This window comes from Giraffa tippelskirchi, chromosome 6 (assembly GCF_054371585.1).
Source record: "Giraffa tippelskirchi isolate mGirTip1 chromosome 6, T2T-mGirTip1v1.2.pri, whole genome shotgun sequence".
NCBI lineage: Eukaryota > Metazoa > Chordata > Mammalia > Artiodactyla > Giraffidae > Giraffa > Giraffa tippelskirchi.
This window is the reverse complement of record NC_137280.1, coordinates 152,947,209-152,963,594: the sequence shown is the minus strand read 5'-3', so window position 1 is coordinate 152,963,594 and position 16,386 is coordinate 152,947,209. Positions and strand designations below refer to the sequence as shown.

Here is a 16,386-nt window from a genome sequence, read left to right as displayed (position 1 = left end):
CGATCAATGCAAAGAAATAGAGGAAAACAACAGAATGAGAAAGACTAGAGATCTCTTCAAGAAAATTAGAGATACCAAGGGAACATTTCATGCAAACATGGGCTCGATAAAGGACAGAAATGGTATGGACTTTATAGAAGAAGAAGATATTAAGAAGAGATGGCAAGAATTCACAGAAGAACTACACAAAAAAGATCTTCACTACCCAAATAATCACGATGGTGTGATCACTCGCCTAGAGCCAGACATCCTGGAATGTGAAGTCAAGTGGGCCTTAGAAAGCATCACTATGAACAAAGCTAGTGGAGGTGATGGAATTCCAGTTGAGCTATTTCAAATCCTGAAAGATGATGCTGTGAAAGTGCTGCACTCAATATGCCAGCAAATTTGGAAAACTCAGCAGTGGCCACAAGACTGGAAAAGGTTAGTTTTCCTTCCAATCCCAAAGAAAGGCAATGCCAAAGAATGCTCAAACTACCACACAATTGCACTCATCTCACATACTAGTAAAGTAATGCTCAAAACTCTCTAAGCCAGGCTTCAGCAATATGTGAACTGTGAACTTCCAGACGTTCAAGCTGGTTTTAGAAAAGGCAGAGGAACCAGAGATCAAATTGCCAACATCCGCTGGATCATCGAAAAAGCAAGAGAGTTCCAGAAAAACATCTATTTCTGCTTTATTGACTATGCCAAAGCCTTTGACTATGTGGATCACAATAAACTGTGGAAAATTCTGAAAGAGATGGGAATACCAGACCACCTGACCTGCTTCTTAAAAAATCTGTATGCAGGTCAGGAAGCAACAGTTAGAACTAGACATGGAACAACAGACTGGTTCCAAATAGGAAAAGGAGTATGTTAAGGCTATATATTGTCACCCTGCTTATTTAACTTATATGCAGAGTACATCATGAGAAATGCTGGGCTGGAGGAAGCACAACCTGAAATCAAGATTGCTGGGAGAAATATCAATAACCTCAGATATGCAGATGACACCACCCTTATGGCAGAAAGTGAAGAAGAACTAAAGAGCCTCTTGATGAAAGTGAAAGAGGAGAGTGAAAAAGTTGGGTTAAAGCTCAACATTCAGAAAACTAAGATCATGGCATCTAGTCCCATCACTTCATGGGAAATAGATGGGGAAACAGTGGAAACAGTAGCAGACTTTATTTTTGGGGGCTCCGAAATCACTGCAGATGGTGATTGCAGCCATGAAATTAAAAGACACTTAATTCTTGGAAGGAAAGTTATGACCAACCTAGACAGCATATTAAAAAGCAGAGACATTACTTTGTCAACAAAGGTCCATCTAGTCAAGGCTATGGTTTTTCCAGTAGTCAAGTATGGATAGGAGAGTTGGACTATAAAGAAAGCTGAGCGCAGAAGAATTGATGCTTTTGAACTGTGGTGTTGCAGAAGACTCTTGAGAGTCTGTTGGACTGCAAGGAGATCCAACCAGTCCATCCTAAAGGAGATCAGCCCTGGGTGTTCATTGGAAGGACTGATGTTGAAGCTGAAACTCCAATACTTTGGCCATCTCATGCGAAGAGTTGACTCATTGGAAAAGACCCTAATGCTGGGAAGGATTGGGGGCAGGAGGAGAAGGGGACGACAGAGGATGAGATGGCTGGATGGCATCACCGACTCGATGGACATGAGTTTGGGTAAACTCTGGGAGTTGGTGATGGAAAGGGAGGCCTGGTGTGCTGTGATTCATGGGGTCACAAAGAGTCAGACACGACTGAGCGACTGAACTGAACTGAACTGAAGGCAGTCAGAACAGGCTGCAAAGATCAATGCTACCTAACCATAATGTACTTGAAGAACTATATTCTTAATATTCGACTGCCAACAGAACCCATCCTCAGGTATGATTGCACTTCTTTTTCTTTTTCTTTAAACTTCCCCTGCTTTTATGTAGGAAAAATATGTTTAATTACCCAGGTGATGCAGAGACACATTCTCGGTGTGAAATATCCAAATAACACCGCAGCCGACAAGGAAAGAAGGAAAATTCCCCTTGGCTTTCTTCTCCAACCCTGGTCCCACTCCTCCCTTATCTCTGCCTCTAACACTGTTAATAGTATGGCTTGTCTCTTCCAGACTTTTCCTATGCATTTACATACATATATGTACATATATAAATATGCATAGAGCCACGTTTCTATGGTGAAGACATTCAGAATTCCACCTTGGGATGTCAGACACTTTTCTGTTGCAGCCCTGGCAACTTCCCCTGCTGCAAGTCAAGGTTGGGAGGGCCTGGCGTGGGGTGGGGAGGGAGATGCCTGTATTAGTTATCTCTTGATACATAACAAACCACCCCACAATTTATCAGCACAAAACAACGAGCGTTTATTATCTCACAGCTTCTGAGAGTCAGGAATCTGGAAGCAATTTAGCAGGATGGTTCCAGCACAGGGTCTCTCATGAGGCGGCATTCAAGATGTCAACTGGGGCTGCAGTCATTTTGAGGGTTCACTGGGGTTGGAAGATTCACTCCCAGTTTCACTCACTGAAGGGTTATTTGCCTCAGAAGGCCTCGGTTTTTCATTGCCCATTGGCAGGAATCCACAGTTTCTTGCCATTAGGTCCACTCCATGGGGCTGTTTGAGTGTTCTTGTGGTGTAGCAGCTAGTTTTCCCCAGAGTGAGCGCTCTACGATTCACAAGAGAGGACAAGAAAGAAGTTGCAGTATCTGTTAGGACCTGGTCTTGGAAGCCACAGACCATCACTTCCACCCAATTCCATTCATTAGAAGCCAGTCTCTACATTTGGCCTGCACTTAAGGGGATGGGGTTCAGGTTCTGCTTTTTGAAGAAAGAAATGTCAAAGAATTCATGGACATATTTTCAAACCATCTCAAGGGCCATTTTGTGTGGTAAGATAAAGGGATCAAGACAGAACCTTCTGAGTAACGGGGAGGAGGGGAGAGGTGCAGAGATAATGAGAAAGCAGGAGGGCAGGAGGAGGAATAGCATGGCTGGCAATCCTGGCTGCACATTAGAGTCACCTGGGGCAATTTCAGGAGTCCTCCTGCCCTGGGCCCCACTACAGATCAATTAAATCCATATTTCTGGGATGCAGGCCCAGGTATCAGTACCGTTTAACAGCTCTCCAAGAGCAGCCTGAGTTGCAAACCACGTAGGAGCAGAGGTGCCGGAGTCTAGCTGAGACTGGGCTCCAGTCCAAACGATGCCAGTTAAGTAGCTGTGTGATCTTAGGAAAGTTCATTAGCTTTTCTGTACCTCATCTGTAAAATGGGGATGTTAATAGTACTTCCTCACGGGGCTGTCCTGAGGATCACTTGAGTTAATAATCCATGTCAGTTGCTTTGAACAGTTCCATGCACAGTAAATGCTGGGCACATGTTACTATTGTGATTCTTAGCAGCATTCGCTGGACTTTTCTTCCTGCCCCCTCCCCCTTTTGGAGTGCCTAAGCCCAGAGAGGAGTGTGGCTTCCTGTGCTCTATCCTCCCTTTCCCTTGAGACGAAGGTACAGAGATGCTTTAGCATCCTGCTCGGTCTCTGAAAGCCCTGCTGGCCGTCAGGTAAGCTGGGGAGCTGAGTTGTTGCCTGTTACCTCCAGGTAAGCTGGGGAGCTGAGCTTTGCTACTGAGATGGTGGGCATGGCCACAGAAGGACTTCCTGCCTCTCAGGAGATAGTAGGAGAAAGGAGCCCTCTGGGGTGGGAAAGGAAGGGAAACTCCACTGTGTCTCACTAGGAATTGATAGACAACCTGTAATTAATACATGTCACAGGAGCGGATCCGCACACATGCTTAGCAATTCCTTCAAGAAGCCTTTCCTGATGGCTATTTCTCTGAAAGCCTATAATACCAACGTGTTCCCTAAATTAACAGCTGCCATTTATTTATTTACTGTCTGTGTTTTCTTTCCTTCACACAGTAAGTTCTTTTAGAGGCAAGAACTGTGTCTTCTGGGAGAAGTGTCAGTAAATGGAGGGAGGGGGAAATGAGGAAGGAAAAGAGATGTCTTGTTTGGATTATAGATGCCTCTTTAAGCTTTAGAAGCTTATGCGTGTGTAGTTGGAAATGTACTCTGTTTCTTTAACTCTTCTTTCCTCCCTCCACCCCATACTACTATATCCCTGAAACACACCTTCCTCTAGCCACCATTTTCATGGAAAAATGGCATGAGTGTTCTTTCTCCTGCTTTTACAGCCAGGTTAATAAATTGCCATGATTATAGGGTATTCCCAGCTGATACTGATGAGGCAGGTACAGAAATAAGTTAATGGGTTAGTTCCAATAAAAAATGTTTCCCAATCATAAAGGCCCTACTCTGTAGGAAAGTAGATTTAGTTTTTTCCAGTCTGCTGGGATAGATGGTGTGGGGTGGGGGATAAAGAATAAAATAATTAAACTATAAAACTAAACTAAACTAAACAACGAGAGGATTGTTGATGGAAGTCCTACAAAATTTTCTCCCTGCTCTCCAACATTGGTGGTGGTGGGTTAGTTGCTAAGTTGTGTCCAACTCTTGTGACCCCATGGACTGTAGCCTGCCAGGCTCCTCTGTCCATTAAAATAGTAATAATTTGAATAAACTGTATCCTCATTAGCTACCTTAAAAAAAAAAATCCCTCTGATTCTGCAAGTTTGTAATTTGGATCTTAAAAGTTAAAAATCATTTTAATGAAATGTATCAAGCAAAAACATAGTTAAAGCCCTTGCTGTTTGTTAAGTGTGCTTTTATAATATGTGTGAATGACAAAGGAGAACATGGTATTAATAGTTAAAACTATGACAGTAAAGGGCTGATTTCAGTAGCACTTGGTCTTGGTTTTATAATATAGAGATGAAATATCATGGCTAAAATTTCTGAGGAGGTGAGACCTGATCTTGTGAATACTAGTGGAATCAATACATACTATCTTATTAGCAAGCAACTAGATGCTAGAAAGAGGTCACTCTAGATTCTGATTTCTCCTGAGTCCATTCATTTCTGCCAATGCCAGGAATCCAGAATTTTACGTCTTATAAACTAGAAATAAAATCAGCCCTAAACCTACAAATTATTTCAGAGAAATATGGCCTGGATGGTTAAGGTTATAATAACTGTTACTTACATAAATAGCTGATTTTATTGGTCTGGTTAAATGATTCCCACGTGCCCTTCTGAAACTTTCTGCAGTCATTCTTCATTGACTGCCATCTCAGCTATTTGAGAATTAAAAAATGATGTACTCAAGGCTTCCTCATCAATGAGCTCAGCCAATAAGCCAACAGCGGGTTCAGTGGTCACCACTGACCTTCCCAGGAAAGCTACCAGCCTGAACATAGAGAAAACATGGCACAGAGACGCTGCAGTAAAATTCAAGAGACTAAAATTAACTCAGTGAGCCTGCCTGGTCGCTAAACACTGAATACATTTAAGTGCTATTTTGACAAGAGAGCATGGCGGCTTTTTAAGAATTTCATTTTTAAAACTCCAGTACGATTTTGTTCTTCTAACAGCATCATCTTGTGCCTGTGTTTGTTCCCAGTGAGGTCATTATTAAGTGAATTGAATTATTGTTCTGTTCAAATGACCTGTGAATTCAACAACGTAAGCCGAGCTCCAGCAAGAAATGTTTTATGTATTATTGGGAGATGGCCATCTGTGGCACACACCGGGCCTCCCAACATGCAGAAATGTGGGGAGATAGTTTATGTTCAGTCTTATCTATGATCAGAATTCCATTTGTAAGCTTTTTTTCATCCACTTGTCAACACTGTTCACTATAGCAACACCGAAAATGGCCAGAAATGAACAGATTTATCAGAGCAATGTGAGGTCAGACTGTATGTTTCAATTACTGTATATTGGATTTTTATCATGCATTTTAAATTTTGTTCATAAAAATAGGAACAATGTAGTAATAAAAATGGAAGTAGTTTTCTTTGATCAACTTCCAGTTATTATGTGTTACAAAGTGAACAAGCTAGATTGCATGATTTTTATTAGATAATATGTCTCACATTATACATGTATATTTTAAACTAACATTGGTTTTTCATGCCAAGAAACATGGATTAATTTTTTCAAGCCTGAAGAATACTGTTCTTCCCTTTCTTGCATATATAATGGAACAGCATGGCAATATGTAAAGTTAAATTTTAAAATTGCAGATTATATTTAAACCACACCCTCCAAACCTTTTCATATCTTTTTCAAGTAAACTGTTGGTAATACTAGAGGCATGTCAGACCAAATGAATGACTTTTCACTAGGTAAATACACCCAGATATTCTGTATTACAGAGTGAAATGATTTGAGGTATCTCTTCTGGCTTTTTTTTTTTTTTTGGTAGTTGGTGCTGCATTGAAACCTCAGGTAGCAGTTGGCATCTCTTTATAATGAAGTATAAAATCTTACAAGTGAAAGAGGACTTTGACAAGCGATTTTCTTCCCTTCTTATTTTCCTCCCTGCTTTCTTTCTTTCTTCCTTCCTCTCTTTCTTTTTTAAAAATAAAGACCTTCTAAATAGTATAGTCTTCACTTTGCACACATAGCTGTCCAATTAAAATATATTCTGATTTTAATTTCATCTGTAAGTGGGGAGTGTTTGTTAGGGAAATGACTAGGATCAGCAAACAGGTCAAGAGATAAGCTTTGTTCACAGATGTATCCCGGGAGTCACATTGCACTCACTCACCTTCAAAGTATCCTAATGAAAATGAGGATAATGATGATGATGATGATGTAGCAATGATAGCTGGTACTCAATGAATGCTTTGTGCCTGGAGCTGGGATAAGTGTTTCACAGGCATTGTCTAATTTGCTGTTCACAATAATCCTATGAAAGCAGATAATGCCATCTTTAGATGAGGAAACAGAGGCTGCAGAAGCTAAGAAACTAGCCCAAGGTCCCTTAGGAGAACCCCGGTCTGAGTGAGCTCTCAGTGTGTGACCTGTCTTTGAGAGATGATGGAAATAGTAGGCAATGTGGGACCATCCCCAGTTTCCCCAGTCGGCAGTGGGATGCAAGCCAAGCAGAGGCCATGGCTTTGCTGGGGCTGTGAGAGGCCTCAAACTTCTGATCTGGAAAGCACTCACCCTAGGCTCGCTGTTTTTTCTGGGACCTAATGCATCTGGCTCTAGCCCAGATCACTTCATCAAGTCCTTGCTCTGTGTCATACCCACCTCTCTGGTATACTTTTGGTTTCCTAGTACAATTAGTTTTTTAAGTTTTTTTTTTATTAAGTATCATTGCTTTGCAACGTTGTGTTAGTTTCTGCTGTACAACAAAGTGAACCAGCTATATGTATACATATATCATGCAAATGTTGATTTAGTGTTTGATTTTTCATATTGTGACTCTTCATTCTTGGTGTTCTGGAACACTTCTTCTACAACAGGCACAATGGAGTGTCTGCTTCGTCCTGAATTCCCCAGGTTTGGTTATGGTTGTTCAGAGGACACCCTGATGGGACCAGAGATGGTGCCTCACCCACCCGCGACCTGGAATAAGGGGCTCTGCCCAGTAGAAACAGCCATGTCACTAGCTGATGTCCTGGGATTTGGACTGAAAAGTGGGAGAGTATTGATCAGAGAGGAGTAACTGGAGAATGGAACAGACCCTCTGAGAAGCAGAGTTGACATGGGGGGGAGACCAGGAGAGAGACACCTAGAGAGTAGCTGGCCCTGACCTGTCTCCTTGTTTTGGTGTTTCCACTTCCCATCTCCACATATGTGTCCTTGTACTCAGGGAGGTCTGAGTGAGGCTGTTTCTTGTAGCTACAAGAACCTGACAGCACATGTGAGCATCCCACGACCAATGCCCTCCCAAGGCTTCTTTCTTCTGCCTCTGTCTTTGGTGGTTTGATTACAAGAGGGATGGTAGTCAGAATTCTTTGCAAGTGACAGAAACACAACTAAAATTACTTGAAGCAAACAAGCAGGGGTGAGTGGAGAAATGAGAGAAGCATGGAAGTTAGAAAGATACTGATAGAGACCGCAGAACTGAAGAAATTGTTGCAGAACTCACATAGCTCTGAGCCCTTAGTGTCTAGAGGCAGAGACTTGTTGCTGCCATGGTTCTCTCCTGCTCCTTCCTTTTGGCTTTTGTCTTCTTCATTCTCTTGCATGTTCTACATGGTGGCGGATACAGCTGACAGCAGCTCTCAGTCACATTCTTACAGCTCTGTGACCAAAAATGAATGAGAACTTTCTTCAGCAGTAAACTTAACAAATTCCCAAGGAAGAACTCTGACTGGCTAGGTTCTCGTCGTGTTCCAAACGAATATTTGCCAAGGGAAGGTCACGCATCCCTATGGCCCTGGGATATAATGGTTGATGTGATTTTAAGCCCACCAGAAATATACGCTTGGAGAGTGAGTAGGGAAGTTCCCCAAGGGGACAGGAACACCTCTCCGTGCAGACAGAACCCTTGTATCGATGACAAGAGGTGTAGTGATACAACTTTGCTTTATCCTCCACAAAGGAGCAGAAAAGCAAATGGGCTTTTTGTCTGATTTCCCAAGGTTCTCGTACAGACTTCTTCCACACTTCCTGCTCATACCTCAAATCTATGGCTCATCTCAGGGATTAGAATCATTACCTAAGACATTCACTCACCTCCACTTGGTAGTCATCCTCGCCATCAAGTCCAGCAATGAATTAGAAGTCCCCCGAATACTACAGTAGAGGCTCTTTTCTTTACACTATGAGCTCTTACAGTAGGATGCCTAGACCAGCAGCATCAGCATCACCTGAATATCTGTTGGAAATGCACATTTTTCAGACTTTATCCAAGATGCGCTGAACCAGAGACTCTGGGTATGGGGCCCAGGAATCTGTTTTAACAAACCCTTTGGGTGATTCTGAAGCAGGTTAAAGTTTAAGAATTTCAGTAGCCCCTTGTTTAGATGACCTCTCCAAAACATCCCTGAGGGAAAACGGTTGGGTCCGGGGATGTTGGCTTATCATCCCGTGTCTCTGAGTGTTCACTTTGTGGGGCCGCCATGCACTACGCCACCATGCATCCATCCATTGCCACTTGTATCACCCTCCCAGATAGATCCCAAAGATAGTCTGAAGGATAAGGAGGATAGATGAAGCCATTCTGTAGGGTGCTTTTATATGGCTTGTTCATAGTAAGGCATTCCTTTACTGAGAATGTTCAATCCCCTGTGCAGGCACAAGCACACACACCTAAACTATACTGTGGGCACCCAGTGTCAGCTGCACAGCTCCTTGTGCACCCTGCTAGAGGCTTTCAGGTGGTTCTTGGAGGAACCTCATCTTTCCCGTGCACCCAGTGGGAAACCTTTCTTAAGAAACCTCATGGGCTTAAAGAGGAAAACTGAGCCCCAGGGGTTTTCCTGCCCTGTTTTCCTTTTTATATTATTAGAAATCTGAGATTGTGTTTTTCCTACATTGTGCTTGTCATTATAGTATCTTGTAAGGGCTGTGCACACAGGAGGTGTGGAGATGACAGACTCTCATGCCTCCCACAGTTCTTGCTTCAAACCATCAGCACTGGTTTCTGGTCCGTTTATTCAGAAATAGATATTTTCTTTGCATACCCAGAAGTTCTTAACGTTAAAATATCCCACTTTACTACTCAACAAAATAAAGTGTTCTGAAGATTTGAAAAAAAAGCTTTATATTTAGAATGTGAAATCATCAATAGGTAACATATAGATCCTTCTTTTGGACAAGTTAAATTATTCAAAAACCAAAAATCAGAAGTCTTAAGAATAAGCAAATTTTATTTTTTTTCCTTAGAATCTTCTGGGAATAATCATGTAATCCACAGCTTCACCTTTGGGCTGAAACTGCTTCTGCCAGGAAGGAGTTTTCATCTCAGAGTAAAAGGATTTGCAAGCAAGGTTTTATAACAGAAGTGCCATCTCAGCCTTATTGGTGGGATTGCAAAGTGATAATTTAATTTAATTACATGATAATTTAATATCCCGTGTTTCTCTGCAAGTACTTGGAGGACAGTGTTTGGAGTGGCAGCTAGGTCTTTGACAGCGTAGTTTTATTAGTGGAAGGTGAGGTTGTACCCGCAGCTACTTCGTAGATTTTTTTTTTAATCTCAATCTCTGAAAACAGCTCATGTGAAAAAATAATTTTACATGAAATAACATTCTTTGTCAAAGTTATTCATTTGCATTCTTATAAACAGAGTAGGACTCCCAGAGAATAGTGGAGTATTTATTTGCCTAACCAATGACTCAAGCTTTCTTCTCTAAATTAGGAAGAAGAGACAGCCCCCTTCCTCATTCCTTAGTTATACCACCAGTCCCCAACCCAAGCTCTGGAAACTGCCTAGAAATCTGTTGTGTTGGCTTCTTCCATAATTCGAGGAGTAAAAGACAGATAGGACTTATGCCAGATTTCACTTTGTGGTGAATTATTTAAAATTGTTTAAAAGGATAAATATGCTGGAAATTAAATGTGACAGACTTAAAAATCGCCCAAGGCAATTTTTAGAAATCTTTAGATTTCTTTTCTGCTACCTTGGGTAAGGAAAAATGGTGATGCTGATAACAAAGAGAGGAAAGTCAGAAGGAAAATTTAACTTGTTAAGAGAAGGCTGAATTTACTTCCCACTGGTGAATTTACGTGGTAATGTTACCATGGTAAAGTAACCCAGTATAGTGGGCAGTGTGGTGTGCTACCCAAATTCCATGGACAGGACCAAGGCACTTACCCCACAGCTGTTAGAGTGTTGTGGTTTTTGTTGTTCAGTCTCCAAGTCATGTCCGACTCTTTGCAACCCCATGGACTGCAGCATGCCAGGCCTCCCTGTCCTTTACCATCACCCAGAGTTTGCTCATGTCCATTAAATCGGTGATGCTATCCAACCATCTCATCCTCTGTTGTCCCCTTCTCCTTCTCCTTACCTGCTGATGATTCACAGCCGAGTCCCTCTCCAGGAATTGCCCATAGCCAGAAGGTGCTTTCTTGCTCCAAGTTATGTATCTTTCACAAGGGACAGCCCACATCCAGTGACTGGTTGATGAGGTTGTACCGAGTCCTGGCTCCCTAGCCTCAGTTTGGATCCTCTCTGAGGGTCCATCCACCTTCAGATTCCCAGAAGGATGGGCTGAAATCATGCTCCTCCTGCACCAACAGTTCAACTTCTCCTTCTGCCCAGTCCTGCTTTTCTCACCCATTTTTACAAGTATCGCTTTCCAAAGCACTTCCTCATGTCTTCATGTTTGTCTGTTTTCCAAGGAGTCAAAACTAAGATATGAAACAAAGAAACTAAACAAAGATGTAAATATGGAGCAGGAAGAAGCTGTAGCAGGAGTTACTTCATCATGACTTCAATCTTAATCTTTTTTTTATTTTTATTTTTTTAGGTTATAAGCTTTGAATTTGTAGTATCCCTCAAGGCTGATTTGATGGATTAAGTTAATAACACCAGTATAATCAATTAGTCAAGTATTTACTAAGGACCCATAAGATAACTAGTTTCTGACTCTATTAAGATGCAGTTTGTTTATAACATAACCTATTGGCATTACTCAGATGATTATGAGTTTTGAGGTTAACAAGACCAGTTTTTAAAACTGCATAGAAAATAAGACCAAGTAATGTCAAGGGCTTAAAAGTGAGTAACTGACCCAGTGTGGACTTCATCTAATAGTTTCCTGTAAGTAACCAGAGTCGCACACAACCAGCTCCTCATGAAATCTATTAAAAACAATACTCTTTTTGTTTTTTAATCACCTAAAGAAACAAAGTCTCAGCTCAAAGTCCTCTGTGTAATGGTTATACCCCACGTGATCCAGACAGGTAGCTCGGTTTTATAGATAATATTGTGAGAACCATGCAGGCAAGAGCCCGAGTGTAGCATCTTTCATCTCTGTGCCTCTTCCTCATTATCACTCGTCCCAGGGCAGCAAGAGCTCCTCTGATGTTCTGCTGTTACCTCCAGTGGGGAGAGCCCAAAGCGCTGGCCTGGCTGGACTTGGAGAGACCACAGCATTGATGCCCAAAGCAGACAACCTACAGAATGGCTTCTGTGAATCATCTCATTTTTGCAAGCCCAGCTCTTCTGGTTCTGCTCACTTTCCAGTGATGTTGTGCAAGCTTGGGTTTGGGAACCCAGAAAAATAGCCGATTATCCCAATGTTTTATTGATTTGGGGGAGGTATTTAATTATTTATTTTAAAATTATTGTAGTATAGTTGATTTATCATGGTGTGTTACTTGCAAGTGTACAGCAAAGTGATTCAGTTGTACGTATACATATATCCATTCTTTTTCAGATTCTTTTCCCATCTCGGTTATTACAGAATGTTGGGTGAAGTTCCCTGAACTTCCCTGGTGGCTCAGCTGATAAAGAATTCGCCTGCAATGTGGAAGACCTGGATTTGATCCCTGGGTTGGGAAGATCCCCTGAAGAAGGGAACAGCTACCTACTCCAGTATTCTGGCCTGGAAAATTCCATGGACTGTAAAGTCCATGGGGCTGCAAAGAGTGGGACACGACTGAGCGACTTCACTTTCACTTTTCCCTTTCATGCACTGGAGAAGGAAATGGCAACCCACTCCAGTGTTCTTGCCTGGAGAATCCCAGGGACGGCGGAGCCTAGTGGGCTGCCATCTATGGGGTCGCACAGAGTTGGACACGACTGACGCGACTTAGCAGCAGCAGCAGCAGCGCGCGTGTGTGTTAATTCCAAGTTTCTAATGTCCCAATGTCTTAAAATGCTGAAGAATCACACATTTCCTAGACCCCTCATTATTTCAACTCTGGGGCCTCCAGAATCCCTGATGTTTCCTTTATATGACGCAATATCTCTCAGTCATGAGAAGCCACATGTGCTAGAATTCTGCAGGGGAAGACAGTGTACAGGAAGATGAATTTTAGCAGTTTCTCTCTCTCTTTCTGTAATTTGATATTAAAATAGTGATTTAACCTTTTAATGTGGCATAGTTGACAGTACAGTTTTGTGCAATGAAAAGATAATTGCTATAACATTTTAAAATATTTCATTACGGCATTTTTAATAATAAAACAGTAAAGTGCTTTTGCATTTTAGACTCAGCCTAAACTTTAATAATCATTCTTATTCAAATGACAGGATGTGGAGCACTTGAATGTTTTACATATATCCGTGAATGATTTAGGAGAACTATGAAATGATACTAAATTTGAAGACTACAGTTTAGTGTATGAGAGAAAAAACCCTAATGACTTCACAGGAGAAATATTTATTGGCATATCGTGTTACCTTTGTTTGTAGCATAATGGTCTCAGAGGGACCAAGTGAGATTGTTTTGATGGTAAATTTATTACGTAGTTTTTAGGGGGCTGGGCCTGAGGGATCTTGTTGAAAAGGGTTTTGTGATCCCAGAAGCTATAAGGAACTTTGGCCTCTCACAGAGAGTCTCCACAGAGTGAACCCTTGTCCTTGGAGAACCAAAACAGACACTGCTGCAGGGAGTAAATGTTTCAAGTCGGTGTCAGCTCACCAAGGAAGGGAGCAAACAGTACATATTTCACTTCTGTCAAAAGTGCAGTATTTCCTTTCGGAGAGCAACCGCAAAGCGTTCTTTGTTTCTTCTCATTAGAAGCTCAGGCTTGAATATAGAGCTGCTTCAGCTGGAACTCTGGCTCTAGTATTTGCTGCCTGCTTGGCCTTAGCAAGTTACCTGACCCTCCTGAGCCCATTTCCTCGTCTGCAAAACTATCCTAGGACTTACCTCACAGCGTTGTAATGAGGACTAAATGAGCTGAGGGACATGTGGCCCTCAGGTCCAAACACAGTGCCTTCAACATGCTGAACACTCCAGCCATGGTGGCCATTATGATCACAGTCGACCCTTGAACCATGCAAGGGTTGGAAATTACAGACAGCCCTTCTAGTACATAGTTCCTCCTGATAACAGATTCGATCAACCACAGATCAGGCAGTACTGTAATATTTACTGTTTTAAAAATCTGCCTGTAAGTAGACCCATGCATTTCAAACCCATGTTGTTCAAGGGTCAACTGTACTATAAGTAACTTCTTTAAAAAAACAATTGAAGTATAGGTGATTTACAGTGTTTTGTTAATTTCTGCTGTATATCAAAGTGATTCAGTTATATACATATATATATATATACACACACACATATATTTATGTTCTTTTTTTAATATTCTTTTCCATTATGGTTTATTCATAGGGTATTGAATACAGTTCCCTGTGCCATATTGTGGGGCCTTGTTGTTTATCCATCCTGTATATAATAGCTTACAGCTGCTAACCCCAACCTCCCTTTCCATCCTTCCCCAACCCCCTCCCCCAGTAACTCTTTTTTAAGGCCCTGTTTTGTCAGCCTGTACATGGGAAGGATCCACAAGGGCATGACTCGTGAAACAGAATCTGTTTCACTTTAATTCCTCCATCTCCAGATTCACCCCATAAAAAGGGCCTGCAGAAGGCCGGAAGCGCATGCTCTCTTCTGTGGCCATTGCACACCATGAGGGTCTAGATGAGCCAGCTTACGACAGAGTCCCCAAGATGGCAGGGGGCCTTGCAGGGACCCCAGAGATGCAGTCTGGGCAAGGGGGCACAATGACTGTGTGCAGAGTTCACCAAAGGAGAAAATGCCACACTGCCAACTGCACTTGCAAGAATTTGCCATGCTCCTTTTCTCTGCAGCTCTTTTCCACCTCTTGACACCCCTCTGTAAGCTTAGCCTCACTCCAGGTCTGTGACCAATCTTGTTCTTATTCATAGGGAACAAGAATAAGAAAAACATTGGTGATTCCATGTCAGGACCACCTATCGCTTCTTTGGCTTTATTTGTGCCAGTTCTAGTAAAGATAATATGAACAATAACAACTAATATTTTTAACACTTACTCTGTACTAGTCCTGTTCTAAGCATTTTACTTTTTCCACCTGCTTCTCACAAAAGCCTTATGAGGTAGGCATTGTTATTTCCCTCATTTTGTAGATGAGGAAACTGTAGTGCAGAGAGGCTAGGTAACTTGACCAAAGTCACACAGGTGTTAAGTGACAGAATGGAGATTTGAGCCTAGACTGGCTGGCTGTACAGGCCAGGCACTTAACCACTTGCCCCTCATAAGCTTCTCTTCATTCCTCCATCTCAGGCCCCAGCTTGTTCTCCCATTCCAAAAAGCAAGGCTCCAACTTGTTCTGTCTGCCTGAGTGCTGTGGTGATGAGCTGCCTGTGTTCTTAGGTCCTCACCACTGAGTCCTCAAGAGTTGCAGCCCTGTCCCTGAGTCCTAGGCCAGTTGCTTCCACTCAATTTTTGGCCTCCCTCGTCCCTGCTCAGGATGCTGCCTAATGCCTGTCTTAGAACATTCCAGATACTACCTTTTTGGCCAGGTTCCTTCCATCCCCCATGGGGACTTTGATCTCCAAGCCCCTTGCTCACCTACACTGGACAGCCCACATCCAGGCTCTAGCGACTCCAGGCATGGTTTTGACTACAATGGTCCAAGCTCCACTCCTGAGGGTGACTTGCTGGGGCTTTTCTCTGCAAGGAGGGCCCTGGCCATGATTTTCATACCTGCTAATTCTTCCCTCTCCTTCCACTGCTGAGTCTGGAAGAGGCGTTTATAGGGAGCCAGCATGAGAGCTTTCTCAGGGTACCCTGAGTGAGCAGAGAATCCTCCAGAAGTTCCTCTAGACTAAGCATTACTGGTCTGTCCAACATGTGTAGACAGGCTTCTAACAGTACAGACAAGAAGACAGGTGATGTCTAAGCCCTTCAAAGACCAGTTAAAAGTATTCAATCTCCATCTTCCTTGGAGTAGGAGAGGGGAACTTAGACTTTCTGTATGAAAATGACAGACACTTTTCTATTTAACGTCCTAAGACATCAAAATGTCAAGTGTCCCATGATGTTTTTCCAGGCCAATTGAAACTGAGTAATAATATACCCCTAAAGCAGTAGGAGAGTTTGGAGACTCCTTAGCCATGAAAGCACATATTTGATGAACAGGTCAGAAAAATTCCCCTGTCTGAAAGACAGAATGTTAAACATTTTGAGAGGCGGTGGATTCCCAACCTAGGAGGTGACAGGGCCACCACTTAAGATAATTAGCCTCCAGAGCAGGACCACACATGTCTCAGGGTCAAGGATGTCTCTGACACTGGAGGAGGCCCTGGGACATCAGAGCTGCCTACGGACTCAAAGAATAGCCTACAAAACCCTGGCTACATGCACAAGAAGTCCTTGAAAGGAAAACTGCAGCCCTGTTTGGTTCAACAGGGAGAGTGTAGAAAGTCGGATAGGGTGAAGGTCAGAGCAGAGTTGTTAAGATCAGAAATCATAAAGGAAGATATTTTCAGATTTTCACCCCTAAAATTAAATTCTCTGTAAAGCTAAGAGCTTTAATGAACAAGTTAAAAGTTAAAACAGCAAGCTGGTGATAGAGGCCTCTCTCTTTCTATCTC

At 42.4% G+C, this 16,386-nt stretch overlaps 1 long non-coding RNA gene across 1 annotated transcript; it reads left to right on the top strand.

Annotated features, from left to right (window-relative positions):
- The first annotated feature begins 1,056 nt into the window (after positions 1-1,056).
- Positions 1,057-13,003, top strand: LOC145511145 (uncharacterized). The gene is made up of 3 exons (XR_014057546.1): positions 1,057-1,868; positions 11,862-12,117; positions 12,236-13,003. It is a non-coding gene; the product is annotated as an uncharacterized LOC145511145 (long non-coding RNA).
- Positions 13,004-16,386: the final 3,383 nt, after the last annotated feature.